Below are 16,911 nucleotides of genomic sequence, written 5' to 3'. Positions count from 1 at the left end.
GATAAGGATCGAGACTCAACTGTTTACCTGAATGTGCTTAAGGCATCTCCATCATCAGTCAGGGATGTTGAAATTGGGGGTGTTCAAAAAGGCAGGGGTATAATACCAGTGGTACTGTATTTTGAACAGATTTTCTTTGTAAACTATACAAAGTGAGATTTTATGGGCTAAAGCACACATTTTATTCACATTTCTTAATGGTAAATTTACTGTTTAGGATATGTTCCTATTTGAACATGTAATTGTAATTTGTGGATGGGTGAGTGTGCTGGCTTTCTAGATAAATGTTACTGTGCTCACCGCCATCGGGTTGTCTAGCTGCTTAGTAAAAATGATCATATAAGTTTGAGAACTAATTCCCTGAGATCCAGCATATGAGGGGACAGTTTTTTGTTTTTTTAATTGTTTTTTCCGTTGCCCTGTTAAATGAGAGCTTGGCATCCACTGTGAACACCCATATTTGTCAGATTACTCCAAATGTGTTGTCGATAGGTTGGCATGCAGACAACATTGAAAAGAGTCAGGAAGTTAAATCTGTTTATAAGATGATCCCCACACAACAATCAGTGATGGTAGGGCACCTTAAACTAGTCCTCATGTATTTTAATGAGTTGCTTTCTTATATGTTCTTAATTATAATCGGTGGTTAATACAATTGACATACGGCTTTGGGTTTTCATTTTTTGGAGGTTATTGCCACTTTAATGCAGATTGCACATGTGACCCGATGAGTGTATGTTAGAATGTTGACAGTGCTGTGTGGATTGTGGCAACGCAGCATTACATTGATTATTCTCCACAGAATCAGATAAGTGAGCAAATTCTTGCCTGGAGCACCATTTCTCCTCTGGCAGGTTGTCAATTCCTCTTTCAATAAACATTGTATAAAGTCGTCATTTAAGCCTTGCTAGCATGGAGCACTCTGTTTGTTGTCAAACACTCTGCCAGCACCCAGAGCTGCTCAACAAAAGTTCTTAAAGGGAATGTATAGCGCTTTTTGAAAGTTTTTTTATTTATTTATTTTTATATATACCATGATATAATAGACTTTTTTTTTTTTGGTAAAACTGGGGAGTGCAAAATCCTGGTGTAGATCTGCATTGGCAACCAATCAGCTTCCAGATTTTTTTTTTTTTGTCAAAACTTTGCTGAACAAGCTGATTGGCTACCATACACCGCTGGACCAGATTTTGTACTTTCCAGTTTTTTAGTAAATCAACCCATTATGGCCTGTACACACAATCTGAAAATCGGATGAAAAATACAGCTTTCAAAGCAATCGTGCGATAATCCTGATTGTTGGTACAAAGCTTTTGAGAGCCGATCATCCGATCGAACAAGCAAATTTTTTTGTACAATACCAGATCGTAAGATTTTCATTTAATCAGTACAGTTGTCCTGCAAAAATACAATATAAATACAGTACAACACATTTATATCACTTTTAATTTTTTATTTTGTATTCTGTTGTACGAGAATTTTCGAAACTTTAGTAAACGCTTCATTTTTGATATGCGACTAGCATACAAAAAAAAACAAACAAAAAAAGGGATTATCTGTCATCTGATTTTTGAATCGTGTGTACGGGCCATTAGTCTGATCTGATCAATTGACAGATTTTTTTCAAGCATTATAAAAACTTTAACCAGCTTTACCTTTTAAGAGTATTATAAATATATTTCAGGGCAGCCATATTTGTTTGTTACATATGGCTTATTTATGGCTTAAATGGTTACACCTAGATTTTGCTTCATATTTAATAATACTTTTCAGTATTTGTGCTTGAAATGGGTCTCACCAATTTTGTTAAAATCTATTAAAACCTTTTTGTCAAGTCAATGCAATTTTAAAAGAAATTTGTAATCTTTTTAAATCTGCAATATCTGGTATCCAGCCATGAAGGTCTTAGTTCAGGCACTTCTGAACTAAGTGATAACGCTGTGTCCTTGTCTATCAGTTGTGCTCCTGCATTGTCACCCTTTGACATGGCTTAGTATGGAGACTAACAATAATGTAATATTCAGTAAACATTACACAGGCACTGTTATTATCCAGAAACCAGACCTGAGAAATGTCATGCAACCGTTGCTGGAGTGCATGTATGTAGACCGTTTTAGTGCTGCTGATCTCCTGAAGCCACCTTTTTAGGGATGAAAAAATCAAAAACCATTATTTTATTCTTAAAGATAAGCCATTTTTAAAAAAAATAATATACAGTAATTTATGGTGGAGTTTTACTAAAACTTGTGCACAAAGAATTTGGTGCAGTTGTGTTTGGCAGCCAGTCCGCTTCTAACTTTAGTTTTTTCAATTAAACTTTGACAATGATACATGGAAGCTGATTCGTTTCTATGCAGAACTGCACCAGATTTTGCACTCTCCAGCCTTGGTAAATTGTCCCTGATGTTAGGGTTTACTTCTACTTTACATATTTATTCAAAAGGTGGTGGTCACTGGATTGTTTACGTTTGCTAGTTGCGCTGTCTGATAAACAGAACCACTAGAATGTGCACCTTCAAATCTGCAATATATTACTTTTCATCGTAGGGACTGTTGTAAATACCTAGGCAGAATGTCTTCTAACTCTAACTGGAATCTAACTCTTACCTTACCCAACCTTGTCTCTAACGTAACCTTAAAGCTGACCTTGCACATCCATACACGACAGAGGGTGTGTACCACTCAGGTGTGAATGTAGTAAAGAATCAGTCTCAGGTGCCAGCCCCAGCTTGCCACCGCATGAGGAAGAGAGATGCCACTCTAGGAAGGGTGTCTGGAAATGTAGCTCTCCTCAGAACAGGAACAGCAGGTGCTGGCTAAGCATAGGTAATTGGATGAAGGGAAGATTCTGGACAGCCGCACTCAAAATCAAATGCCTTTATTAAAAAACAGGAGGTAATAATCCAAAAAGAACAAGTCAAAGCAAACAATGGATCACAGCAGCTGATGCGTTTCACACTTTCAAAAGTGCTTATTCATAGAATAAGCACTTTTGAAAGTGTGAAACGCGTCAGTCCTGTGATCCGTTGTTTGCTTTGGCTTGTACTTTTTGGATAATTACCTCCTTTTTTTTTAATAAAGGCATTTGATTTTGAGTGCGGCTGTCCAGAATCTTGCCACCACATGAACTGGAAAAATAAAGATTGGCTGCACACTGCAGATAGAATCCATAAAAGTCCTTTATTCCATAGTATGGGACAAACCGTACTTGAGAGATACAATACAGCAAATGCATTACACACGCAGAGTGCTTGATTAAGCACGCTTCGCGTGAAACGCGTTAACTGTATCGTATATCCCAAGTGCGGTTTGTCCCATGCTATGAAATAAAGGACTTTTATATACTCTATCTGCAGTGTGTGGCCAATCTTCTAGTTTTCCTGCACTTCCATACAAGGTCAGCTTATTAAATGGTATCCCTCCTTCCCTTTTTCTAAAACTAAAGTAGGGGGAAAAAGTTATTATCCTGCGGACAAAATCCCAGGGAATGTGGAGTACCTCAAACTGAGTTCCACTCATAAATGGAAGCTCCACTTTTTTGCTTCCACCCCCCCCCCCCTTCGGTGCCTCATTTGACGCCTTTCGAGGGGAGGCGGGAATGGGTACCAGTTTTTGACGGGTACTTTACCCCACTTCCGGGAAACCTGGCTGCGGCGTGATGCGGTGTGGTCTTCCAGAAGCTCAGCCCCCCTCCTCCTCCTTCCTCAGTCCCCAGGCCAGTTAGAAAGCTGGTGGCGGGAGCAGCACTCGTGAGCCGATTGGAAAATTGGCTGGGGTGCCAACATCACGGGATCCCTGGACAGGTAAGTGTCCTAATAATAAAAGTCAGCAGTTACAGTATTTGTAGCTGCTAACTTTTAATTTTTGGAGGTGGGAGGGGAGGCTGGAGTTCCACTTTAAAATCTCACAAGAAAACGGGAGATTTAGCATACTCTGAATTCTCCAGAATCTTGCCAGAAAGAGGATGACTTCACCCCCAGGATGAAGGCACCACTGCGGGCTGCCCTACTGTGTGAAGCAGGAATGAGTAGCAGTAGTAGAAACATTTTCTACTAAGACCAGTAATACTGGGGGCAGTACTCATTGCCAACTCTTGCGTTGTAATGTCCCTGTAAAACGAAAGGACCTTTTGTTGAATTCTTTTGAGGGTCAATGAGTACTGTCAACATCATCAGACAACTTTGTGGGCACCACAAGAAGTGCCCCTCACTTGGCCACAGTTTCATGTGAGATATTGGGTCTTTTAATTTAATTATTTTTTAAACGAAAACTATAGATTAGTTAAAGCAAGTGGAGTGGGAAAGATTTTTTTTCTTTTTTTACAGTGACCACCAATAGCGTATGGATGTTCCTTGTACCTTAACATTGGTTTCTGTCTCAGTTAATTTTCCCCTATTTAGGAATTGACAGTGAAGCCCAGCAAGCAGAGATCCTAGATAATGCTACTATAATAATCGCTAAATAAACATGGAAACGGGATCTGAGCCCTGGTGCGTATGTTCAGACTGTGCGCTGTCTACTCACTGTCTCCTGTGCTATGACTGACATGTGAACTGGCAGCTTTTAGCAACAATACAAGGAGAACATTCATTCCCGTGAGACAGGATCCAGTTCTAAACAAACTTAAGCCGTTAGTACTTAACTGGAATGAATATCAGATTTTTTTATTTATTTTTTATTTAATTTTAGTGAACTGATTGTGAAATTTAGCATCTACCAACATGGAAAGTTCTGCATCTATTTATTCTGAGTGTCTGTTTTGCTTTGAGATTTTGTTTCTGTGATGTTTAGGACCCAATTGACTGTAGGGTAATCTCACGTCAACCTATAAGAGTTCATGCGGGGGGGAGAGGCTTTACCATAATGAGGAGCTGTGCACCGAGAACTTGTGTTTTTGCAGACTTAAAGTGACCATTCAGCAAAGATCTACCGATCGACTTTTCTACATCTAGCATGTTGGGTTTTTCCCGAACAATTAGTGCCGCCTGCTATAGCTGGCTGCACTGATCAGTGTATTCTAACAACGGGGAAGGCTTCCCACTGTCTGAATACAATAGCGAGTGTGTGGATGGGGGAATCGGGTCATTTTTTTTTTTTTTCCCTATTGAACCAACTAGTGGTTTATCAATGTGAAGTCTATGCTACCAAACTGTGCAGCTTAAAATGTTTTTTTACTTTAGTTCTGGTTCAAAGCTTTTCTTAAATAAATAAAAATAGGCCTACTTTGTCATTGGTCAAGTTTTTTAAGTGGACACGGGGTTGGGTAAATTGGCCTCTTACCATGAACCTAATTCACCCAGTACCACCCCCAGCGTGACAGGCCATTGTAATGGTCTCTGTGGAGGGGGTACACCCTTCACACCCAGAGGCATTGCTTGAAATTTGTGGGCCCCGATGCAAATGTTGGGGCCCCCCATTTCCACCCACCGTTTCCACCGTGCGCCAAGATATTCCAGGAGTTTAAAGAGTTATTTCAGATCTTTATTTACATTTTGAGAGGGTAATTAAAGTGATTCTCTTCTCTATCTACACCTCCTCCCTTGGTCACTTGATAACCACCTACGGCTTCCAATACACCGATGACACCCAAATCTATCTGTCTGCTCCTCACCTCACTGCTTCAGTCTCCTCTTGCATTACTAACTTACTAACTGACATATCAGCATGAATGTTGCACCACTTCCTTAAACTAAATCTCTCTAAAACCGAGCTGGTAATATTCCCCCCATGCCCGTACCCCCCTCAATGACTTTTCCATCAAAATCAATAGTGCCAGGGTAGGGTACAATAGTGCCAGGGTACAATCACTGTCGAAAGCTTGTAGACTTCACCTCCGTAACATCTTTAAAATACATCCCTTTTTAACAAATGAAACCACCCAGCTTCTCATTCACTCCCTTGTTATCTCTTGCCTTGACTATTGCAACTGCCTTTTCGTTCGCCTGCCTCTCAATAGGCTATCCCCTCTTCAGTCTATCATGAATGCTGCTGCCAGACTTATCCACATTGCCAAGCGCTCGGTGTATGCCACAGCTCTCCGCCAATCTCTGCACTGGCTCCCGATCGCCCAGCGAATTAGATTCAAAATAACCACAACATACAAAGCCATTCACAACTCTGCCCCGAGCTACATCACCAATCTTGTCTCCAAATATCACCCAAACAGTCCCCTACGCTCCTTTCAAGACCTCCTACTCTCAAGCTACCTTGTCTCCTCCTCCCATGCTCGACTCCAGGATTTCTCCAGAGCCTCTCTCATCCTCTGGAACTCTTTACCTCAACCTCTCCAGCTATCTTTTACTCTATCTGGCTTCAGGCAATCCCTGAAAACTCATCTCTTCAGGGAAGCCCATCACACCTCCAACTAATCTCTTACCACTTCCATCAGCTCATTCCCCACCTGCCCCACCCTATTAGATTGTAAGCTCTTCTGAGCAGGGCCCTCTTAATCCTCTTGTATTTTATTGTATTGTAACTGTATTGTCTCCCTTTTTATATTGTAAAGTGCTGCGTAAACTGTTGGCGCTATATAAACTCTGTATAATAATAATCAAAATTTTGGAGATACTGTCCACATTTTGACATGCCTCTCCAATTCTTTTGAATACCCGGAGCCTGGGGTAGGCAAACTTTGAGCGGTGGAGATCTACCAAAACAACATTAAGGAGTTCAAAGATTACCAGGGTCCCGCACCCTTTTTTCTTTTTAGTAATTAAAGTGGTTGTAAACCCTTACAGACCACTTTGACCTACAGGTAAGCTTAGATTAAGGCTTACCTGTAGGTCCAAGAAATAACTCCTAAACGGTTTAGGAGATATTTGCAGAAAGACAGGCAAGCACCGTAGACAGCAGCGTGCAGGCGCACTGAGCATGCCGCTGCTAACGGGGATATACGCATGCACGGGAGGGACGTCATCGCGGCTCCGGCCAATCACAGCGCCAAAGCCACGATATGCAGGAAGAAGATGGACACTCCGTAGCCGAGGGGACAGCGGTGACATTGCAGGCTCCTGTGTCAGGTAAGTGACACATAATAAGCTACTATGCGATGCATAGTAGCCCATTATGCTTTACCTACACTGTTTAGGAGATATTTGCAGAAAGACAGGCACCACTGACTACGGCACATGCGCCGTAAACAGCGGTGCACAGGCGCACTGAACATGCCGCTGCTAACGGCGATATGCCGTTAGTGGCGGCTCCCGTGCGCAAATATTTTTTTTTTCTGGCAAAACTTATGAAATTTACAGACCGAGACAGTTTTTTTTTTTTTTTTTTTTTTTTTTTTTCTGACACCTCTAAATAGTACATAAAATACTCAACCCGTCCTCATACAGTACAGCAGATAATTCCATCATTTCCATCCTCTGTATTCTACCATTATCTTCATCCTCTGTATTCTCCTCTCCCCACCATCAGTGTCCCGTCATCAGAGCTTCCTGGCATCAGTGTCCCCCTCACTGTAGCTCCCCCATCAGTGTCCCCCATCAGTGTCCCCCTCAGAGGTGACCCCATCAGTGTCCCTCAACACTGACAGCTGGGAACAGACACAGTGCACCCCATGCTGGATTTCTTTAGTCTGCCCTTACCAATGGCTGGATGGGAACTGGCACTCGGTGGGCGGGGCTTTGCAGACTGGACTCGATGAGCTCGGTATCTGTTTTTTTAATTTTTTGCTTTTGTTTTTTTTTAAATGCAGCACGGTTAGTGCAGTCTTGACCCAGTCTGAAGCAGGGAGAGGAGACAGGGCACTCTCCTCCAAATGCTGGGGGCAGACCAACCACATGGTTGGTTGTTAGATGCCAGGCGGCCCTAGCAACCAACCAAGGGAGCTACACCCATGAACACACCAATTTTAACTGGTACAAATGAAGACCTTTACAGTGCCAAGTTACAGTGCCTTGCAAAAGTATTCACCCCCTTGGTATTTTTTCGTGTTTTGTTGCCTCACAACCTGGAATTAACATGGATTGTTTGAGGATTTGCATCATTTAATTAACAGAACATGTCCACAACTTTTGAAGATTTTTTATTTTTTTATTTTGAAGCAAACAACAAATAGGACAAAATAACAGAAAAAGTAAATGTGCATTACTATTCACCCCCCTAAAATCAATACTTTGTAGAGCCACCTTTTGCTGCTATCACAGCTCCAAGTCGCTTTGGATACATCTCTATGAGCTTGCCACATCTTACCACGGTAATTTTTGCCCATTCCTCCTTGCAAAACTGCTCCAGCTCCTTCAAGTTGGATGGTTTGCGCTTGTGAAAAGCAAGTCTGACCACAGATTTTCTATTGGATTGAGGTCTGGGCTTTGACTAGGCCATTCCAACACATTTACATGTTTCCCCTTAAACCACTCAAGTGTTGCTTTAGCAGTGTGTTTGGGGTCATTGTCCTGCTGGAAGGTGAACCTCCGTCCTAGCCTCAAATCACACACAGAGTGGTACAGGTTTTGCTCAAGAATATCCCTGTATTTAGCACCATCCATCTTTCCCTCAACTCTGACCAGTTTCCCAGTCCCGACTGCTGAAAAACATCCCCACAGCATGATGCTGCCATCACCGTGTTTCACTGTGGGGATGGTGTTCTTTGGGTGATATGATGTGTTGGATTTGCGCCAGGCATAGCGTTTTCTTTGATGGCCAAAAAGTTCAATTTTAGTCTCATCAGACCAGAGCACCTTCCTCCATACATTTTGAGAGTCTCCCACACGCCTTTTCGCAAACTCAAAACGTGCCATTTTGATTTTTGCTGAAAGTAATGGCTTTCTTCTGGCCACTCTGCCATAAAGCCCAACTCTATGGAGCGTACGGCTTATTGTCGTCCTATGTACAGATACTCCAGTCTCTGCTGTGGAACTCTGCAGCTCCTCCAGGGTTACCTTAGGTCTCTGTTCTGCCTCTCTGATTAATGCCCTCCTTGCCCGGTCCGTGAGTTTTGGTGTGCGGTCGTCTCTTGGCAGGTTTGCTTTTGTGACATGTTCTTTCCATTTGGTTATGATAGATTAGATGGTGCTCCTAGGGATCATCAAAGATTTGTATATTTTTTTATAACCTAACCCTGACTTGTAGTTCTCAACAACATTGTCCCTTACTTGTTTGGAGAGTTCCTTGGTCTTCATGGCAGTTTTTGGTTAGTGGTGCCTCTTGCTTGGGTGTTGCAGCCTCTGGGGCCTTTCAAAAAGGTGTGTATATGTAATGACAGATCATGTGACACTTAGATTGCACACAGGTGGACATAATTTCAATAATTATGTGACTTCTGAAGGTAATTGGTTGCACCAGAACATTTTATGGGCTTCATAACAAAGGGGGTTAATACATACGCACATGCCAATTATCATTTTTTTATTTCTGAAAAATAGTTTTATGTATATATTTTTCTAATTTTACTTCACCAACTTAGACTATTGTGTTCTGATCCGATCACATACAATTCTGATTTAAAAAACATTGAACTAAAGGCTGAAAAAAAATATGGTAAAAAGCCAAGGGGGTGAATACTTTTGCAAGGCACTGTAGTTACCTGAATTCCAGACAGTCAGTGCTGTTCCTGCTGTGGGTCCGTTTGGTACCATCGAGGCGATCCCCCGAGTTTTCTTACTTAATTACATCAGGTAGATAGGGTTGTGTTTTTTTTTTTTTTTTTTTTTGTGTGTTTTATATAGTATCTCTGGGTCTAGTGTCTTAAACTGATTATTATTTTGTCTGATATCATTTTTGGTAGGTTATTCCCCCCCCCCCCTCCTCAGAACTACTGGGGTGGTGGTTGGGCTATTCTTTCTTGCATCCTACCTGGTTCTTCAACTTGTGGTCTCTTGCTTAGACATGCATCCATCTATCTGTTTTTATTACTGCAATGTAAGTTGCTTTCTATATAAATGTTTTGCTAGCTTTTTTTGTGTAATTATGATTTCTTGTTTGTTATTGGTACTCATATGTATTTACATTCTAGAATGTATCGCTTTCCTCGTGAGGAAGACATTTTGAGTTGAAACGTATTGCCATCTGAAAGACATTGTGATGGATGGAATACACTTTTGATACAGATAATCAATGATGCATTTTGTTGTTCTTTACGCTTGGTGCATGGTAATTAAAATGTTAATAAAGTGACATTTTTTAAATTTTGTTTGTTGGTCTAGTGGTACCGTAAAAGTCCCACCCTATTCCCCTCTTTCAGTATGCTATTGTTCAATTTTTGATAAAAAAAAATTGGAAGCTGATTGGTTTCTTTGCAGAGATGCACCCTATTTTGCACTCTCCAGTTTTAGCAAGGGCGTCGTCGTCAGTAGTAAAGCGCCGTTACTTTTAGCTGCGCTTTACCGTAGTTTTAGAGGTGCTTTTCGCTCGCTTTTCGGGACGCTTTTAACCCCCACTAGCGGCCGAATAAAGGGTCAATTGCGTCTGCACTGCTGCGGCACTTTGCAGGTGCTGCCCATTAATTTCAATTCAGCGGGGGCGCTTTAGGAGCGGTGTATACACTGCTCCTAAAGCGCCTCAAAGATGCGGCTTGCAGGACTTTTTTTTAACGTCCCGCAAGCGCACCGCTCCAGTGTGAAAGCCCTTGGGCATTCACACTGGAGTGACAGGAAAGGGGCTTTGCATGCGTGATGTTTAGCGCTATAGCGCCTGTAAAGCGGCTTGCAGGACTTTTTTTTAACGTCCCGCAAGCGCACCGCTCCAGTGTGAAAGCCCTTGGGCATTCACACTGGAGTGACAGGAGAGGCGCTTTGCATGCGTGATGTTTAGCGCTATAGCGCCTGTAAAGCGCCTCGGTGTGAAAGTAGTCTTAATCAGCCCCGAGTGTAAACCAGCCCTAAAAGAATCATACGTAGTTTGCATTAATATAAATGACCGCACAGGCTTATATTTACCAATCTCACATTTATTTTTGCTGAACAAATAGCATAAAATGCAAACTGTGTCAGCTGTAATACAAATACACATGTAAAGTCTGTTTACTTTACTGTAATGTTGTATTGTATAATGAAGCTTGTTGAGCCATCATTTCTTAGTTTATTGCCAACCTCAGTTTGAGATTATAACCAGTTCTCCTGTATGCTCTGGAGTACCTGTCACTTTTATCAAAGTGAGAATTCTAGTGCAGAGAGATCTGAACAGTTGTCAGAATCCCGTTCTGTTCCTGGGACAATGATCACTTGGACAGATAGAAGGGGTGATTTCCCCAGCGAGGATGCAGATAACAATAAATGCTGACAGGAGGGCTAACTCTTCCCTATGCTAACGCTACAAAAGAAAGCAAAAAACAAAGAGTTGTGCTTTAGATATACTGTCCTTTAAAAGGGATGATTTACATTGGACTTCACAAGTCCAGCAGGTAACATGCATTTCCTAGTATTCCCACGCTGACTTTAAATCTTGTAATCCATTGCTGTTCTTTGAAAATAAGTACACTTGGCCACTTAGGCCCCTTTCACACTGGGGCGGTAGGGGGCGTCGGCGGTAAAACAGCGCTATTTTTAGCGCTGTTTTACCGCGGTATTCGGCCGCTAGCGGTGCGGTTTTAACCCCCCGCTGGCGGACGAAAAAGGGTTAAAACCCCTCGTATAGCGCGGGTATAGCCGCGGTATAGCCGCGCTGTCCCATTGATTTCAATGGGCAGGAGCGGTGAATACACCGCTCCTTCACCGCTCCAAAGATGCGGCTTGCAGGAGATTTTTTCTTCTCCTGCCAGCGCACCGCTTCAGTGTGAAAGCCCTCAGGCTTTCACACTGAACAAACAGCAGAGGCTGTTTAGGGGCGGTTTGCAGGCGTTATTTTTAGCGCAATAACGCCTGCAAACCGCCCCAGTGTGAAAGGGGCCTAACTGAGTACTTTTAGAATGGGCCAGCAGACCACTGGATAGCCATAAGGACTCCGTGGAGGCTGGACTGCAACAGACAGCCACAGGACTAATGGAATAGCGCAGATTGTAGACCACTTGTGCCCAACCCAGGGGCGGATCCAGAGTCTAGTCTCGGGAGGGGCACTGCCAGAAAATACTGCTTTTTTGCGGGCAATTTATCGGGGGAAATGACTGGTGTTGGCGCAACTATCATCACGGCACCATGGTTGTTTTGGTGTCAGGATGATTGAAGCGCATTATTTATATTATTACATTGTAATATAAAATGAAATAGTTCAACTCACCATAATGCAGAATCAGTGGGAGCCATGGGCGTGTCACTTGCCACAGTTGCCTGCCACCAGATGTGGATTGTCACTTGCCACGTCACCTGTGCCACACTTTGCAGATTGTCACTTGCCATGTCACCTGTCGCATGTTGCGGATTGTCACTTGCCTGCCACCAGATGCAGATGGTCACTTACCACGCCACCTGCCACACCTTGCGGATTGCCACCTGCCACACCTTGCGGATTGCCACCTGCCACACCTTGCGGATTGCCACCTGCCACACCTTGCGGATTGTCACCTGCCACACCTTGTGGATTGTCACCTGCCACACCTTGCGGATTGTCACCTGCCACACCTTGCGGATTGTCACCTGCCACACCTTGCGGATTGTCACCTGCCACACCTTGCGGATTGTCACTTGCCTCGTCACTTGCCACACCTTGTGGATTGTCACTTGCCACACCTTGCGGATTGTCACTTGCCACACCTTGCGGATTGTCACTTGCCACACCTTGCGGATTGTCACTTGCCACACCTTGTGGATTGTCACTTGCCACACCTTGCGGATTGTCACTTGCCACACCTTGCGGATTGTCTCTTGCCTGCTAAGGTGGTGTTTTGCTTGTCTCTTGCTTTGTCCCACCCAGAGTCAGGCAGCAGAGAGATGACGTAATCTTTCTCTTGCCCCGCCCGCTGGCTCGCTGATTGGCCAGCCGACCACTCGCACATTGAGCCGCTCAGCTGACCGCCTGCTCTTTGAGACGCCCGCTCACACACCGAGCTGCCTGGCCTGCCCGCTCTCTCACCCACCCATCCGCTCACACACTGAGCCACCCGGCAGCCCACGGAGCCGCCCACTCACCCACCCAGCCGCTCCCCTGGAACTAATTTCTCGGTTGTGTGGCTCTCAGACACCAGCTGCCAGTTGTGAAAATGGGAGCATTGTTTTTTTTTTTTTTTAAAAGGAGTTGTAATGGCAGTAAACCTTTTCAGTCTCTTGGAAGGTATTCCTAGTCTGACTGTCTCCTGCAGCATATTTCCAGCTTCTACCTGCAGCATGCCCAATCTCTGACAATTTTTTTGAATATTGACAGTCTTTTGTGGCATTACATATACTTTATATCTGGGGTCTCTAAACTTTCTAAACAAAGAGCCACTACAGGCGGTCCCCGGGTTACAAACAAGATAGGGTCTTTTAGGTTTGTTCTTAAGTTGAATTTGTTTGCAAGTCGGAACGGGTACATTTTTTTTTTAAGTGTAGCTCCAGCCAAAAGAATAATTTTTTTAAGTTTTTTTGGATAGCACAGGGAATGGTTAACACCCCTGTAACATTTGTTTTTCTGTCTGTGCCCCTGTTCAGAAGATTTCACCTCACTTTCTGTCCCAATGACAATTGGATTTTGAAAATTTTGGGTTGTTGTGGAAACAAGGATTGGTGATAAAGCTTCAGTGGAGACACCTTTTTCCCATGATAACTTTTACAGGAGGGAATTTTCCTTCCTAGGGGTAGATTTCCTCTCACTTCCTGTTGTCTCCTTCCATTTGTAAGTAGGAGTCGTTTGTAAGTTGGATGTTTGTAACCCCGGGACCACCTGTATACTGTCCTTCAGACCAGTGGTGTATTTAGGTTTTGTGCTGCCCTAGGCCTGACTAAATGCGGGCGCCCCCTAATTTAAATCAGACACACCGTCAAGGCCACACCCCTTACTGTTTAAGACCCGCCCTGTCATCCGTAAACCATACCCCTTCAGTGCAGCTTAAGAATGTCGCCTCATTAGTGGCTGTCAGTGCCCATCAGTGCAGCACTGCCTCATCAGTGCCCAGCCCAATTTTGCAGCTTCTCAGTGGCCATCAGTGCAGCCTCATCGGGGCCACCAGTGCAGCCTATCAGTGCCCATCAGTGTAGCATATCATATCATAAAGCGGAGTTCCACCCAAACATGGAAGCTCTGCTTATCTGCTTCCTCCCCCCTCCGGTGCCACATTTGGCACCTTTCAGGGGGGGACCGGGTACCTGTTTTTGACAGGTACCCTTTCCCACTTCCAGGAGACCGTGCCATCCCTTGGAAATTCGGCCCTCCTCCTCCTTCCTCTGCCGCCAGGCCATTCAGAAAGCGCAGCTTTCTTTGCACATGTGCAGTATGGAATCAACTATGTAGTTTCACTGCCAGTTTTCCTTAACATGTACGGTGACGGCAGCACGCGAGAGCTGATCCAAAAATCAGCTGGGGTGCTGACATCACAGTCTCCCTGGACCAATAAGTGTCCTAACATTAAAAGTCAGCAGCTACAGTATTTGTAGCTGCTGACTTTTAATTTTTTCATGGGGTTGGACCTCCTCTTTAATGAGTATGCATTGATTTCAGCATGCATGGAGAACTTTGCAAATGCTGAAATGAATGCAAACTCAGTAAACAGTCCTCATTCAGTGAAAGTTCATGTACTGCAAAGTTTGCATTGATTTCAGCATGTGCAAAGTGCTCCATGCATGCTATAATCAATGCAAACTTTGCAGTACATGAACTTTCACTGAATGAGGACTGTATACTGAGTTTTCAGCACCGATCACTTTATTGCAACAAGATCTGTATATTAATTTCCATATTAAGCACTTATACGTGATTGGCTGCTTGGCACACATTACAAGTTTTGCAGTCAGGAGCCGTGTGGGGAATTTGTGACCACAAGGAGTGAGAGGAATCAGAGAGCAATGTATGACTGCATGGAGGGGGGTGGGGGTAATGTATGACTGCATGGAGGGGGGTGGTAATGTATGACTGCATGGAGGGGGGTGGGGGTAATGTATGACTGCATGGAGGGGGGTGGTAATGTATGACTGCATGGAGGGGGGTGGGGGTAATGTATGACTGCATGGAGGGGAGTGGGGGTAATGTATGACTGCATGGAGGGGGGTGGGGGTAATGTATGACTGCATGGAGGGGGGTGGGGGTAGTGTATGACTGCATGGAGGGGGGTGGGGGTAGTGTATGACTGCATGGAGGGGGGTGGGGGTAGTGTATGACTGCATGGAGGGCGGTGGGGGCAATGTATGACTGCATGGAGGGGGGTGGGGGTAGTGTATGACTACATGGAGGGGGGTGGGGGTAGTGTATGACTGCATGGAGGGGGGTGGGGGTAATGTATGACTGCATGGAGGGGGGTGGGGGTAATGTATGACTGCATGGAGGGGGGTGGGGGTAGTGTATGACTGCATGGAGGGGGGTGGGGGTAGTGTATGACTGCATGGAGGGGGGTGGGGGTAGTGTATGACTGCATGGAGGGCGGTGGGGGCAATGTATGACTGCATGGAGGGGGGTGGGGGTAGTGTATGACTACATAGAGGGGGGTGGGGGTAGTGTATGACTGCATGGAGGGGGGTGGGGGTAATGTATGACTGCATGGAGGGGGGTGGGGGTAATGTATGACTGCATGGAGGGGGGTGGTAATGTATGACTGCATGGAGGGGGGTGGGGGTAATGTATGACTGCATGGAGGGGGGTGGGGGTAATGTATGACTGCATGGAGGGGGGTGGGGGTAATGTATGACTGCATGGAGGGGGGGTAGTGTATGACTGCATGGAGGGGGGTGGGGGTAGTGTATGACTGCATGGAGGGGGGGTGTATATGAGAGCTTCAAATATGTGTGTGGGAGGAGGTGGTTAATGTATAGGGGAACACTGACTACTTGGAGAGCATTCTATATATGCGGGAGGATGGATATACATTTACCCGATCAGAGGGGTATCCTGAGAGCTCAGCATTGTACTGCCTTCAGTGAGATGAGCCATCTCCGGATCTCTTCCTCGATTCTGGGCCATCCCGACACTTCCAGTGATAATTAGGGAGGTGATGATATTCTCCGCCTCCTCTTCGATAGACCCCGCCTCGGACCTGGGAGACGATGCAGAGTAGAACGCTGGACGGAGGAGGGTGGGCGGAGCATAAGGCTCCGGCTCCGCCTCCGCCAGTGAGGTTGCGCCCCCTCTTGGCATACTTACTGCCCATAATATTTACACGTGCCCCGCTATAGCAAGCCGGCCGCTGTATTTGTGCGGGACGCGGCCGGGGGAGCCGAGGCTCGGAAAGACGGGTCTGGGGGGGGCGGTTTTTGCCGCCCCCCTCAAAGTGCCGCCCTAGGCCTGGGCCTTGTCGGCCTAGGCCAAGAAACAGCACTGCTTCAGACTGGAGGGCAGGGGGATGGACTGGACTGAGGCCAGTGGGAATAGAAAATGTCCTGGTGTCAGTGGTAGGAATAGTGCCCCATCGTTGGTGTCATTATGAGGAATTTTGTCCCTTCATTGGTGTCAGTGGAAGGACATATGCCCAATTGTTGGTATCCATGGGTTGAATAGTGCCCCATTGTCAGTGTCTTTGGGGGGAATGGTGCCCCATTGTCTGTGTCAGTGGGGGAAATGGTGCCCCATTGTCTGTGTCAGCGGGGGGGAATGGTGCCCCATTGTATTTGTCAGTGGGGGGAATAGTACCCTGTTGGTGACATTGTGAGAAATTGTGGCCCGTTATTGGTGGCATTGGAAGGACTTGTGCCCCATTGTTGGTGGAATTGGAAGGATTGTGCCCCATTGTTGGTGGCATTGGAAGGACTTGTGCCCCATTGTTGGTGGAATTGGAAGGATTGTGCCCCATTGTTGGTGGCATTGGAAGGACTTGTGCCCCATTGTTGGTGGCATTGGAAGGACTTGTGCCCCATTGGTGGCATTAGGAGAAATTGTCCCCCGTCTGTGGCATTGGGAAAAATGGGGTCCCATTGG

General features: G+C 45.1%; 1 protein-coding gene across 1 annotated transcript in view; it reads left to right on the top strand.

The window, feature by feature from the left end:
- The window catches only part of GRK4 (G protein-coupled receptor kinase 4), a 341,746-nt gene that overhangs the window by 150,315 nt on the left and 174,520 nt on the right, over positions 1-16,911 (top strand). The gene's annotated exons all lie outside the window — the stretch shown is intronic.

Source organism: Aquarana catesbeiana, linkage group LG01, assembly GCF_042186555.1.
Source record: "Aquarana catesbeiana isolate 2022-GZ linkage group LG01, ASM4218655v1, whole genome shotgun sequence".
Classification (NCBI taxonomy): Eukaryota; Metazoa; Chordata; class Amphibia; order Anura; family Ranidae; genus Aquarana; species Aquarana catesbeiana.
Note: the sequence above shows the minus strand (reverse complement) of the source record. Positions and strands in the feature narration are given on the sequence as shown.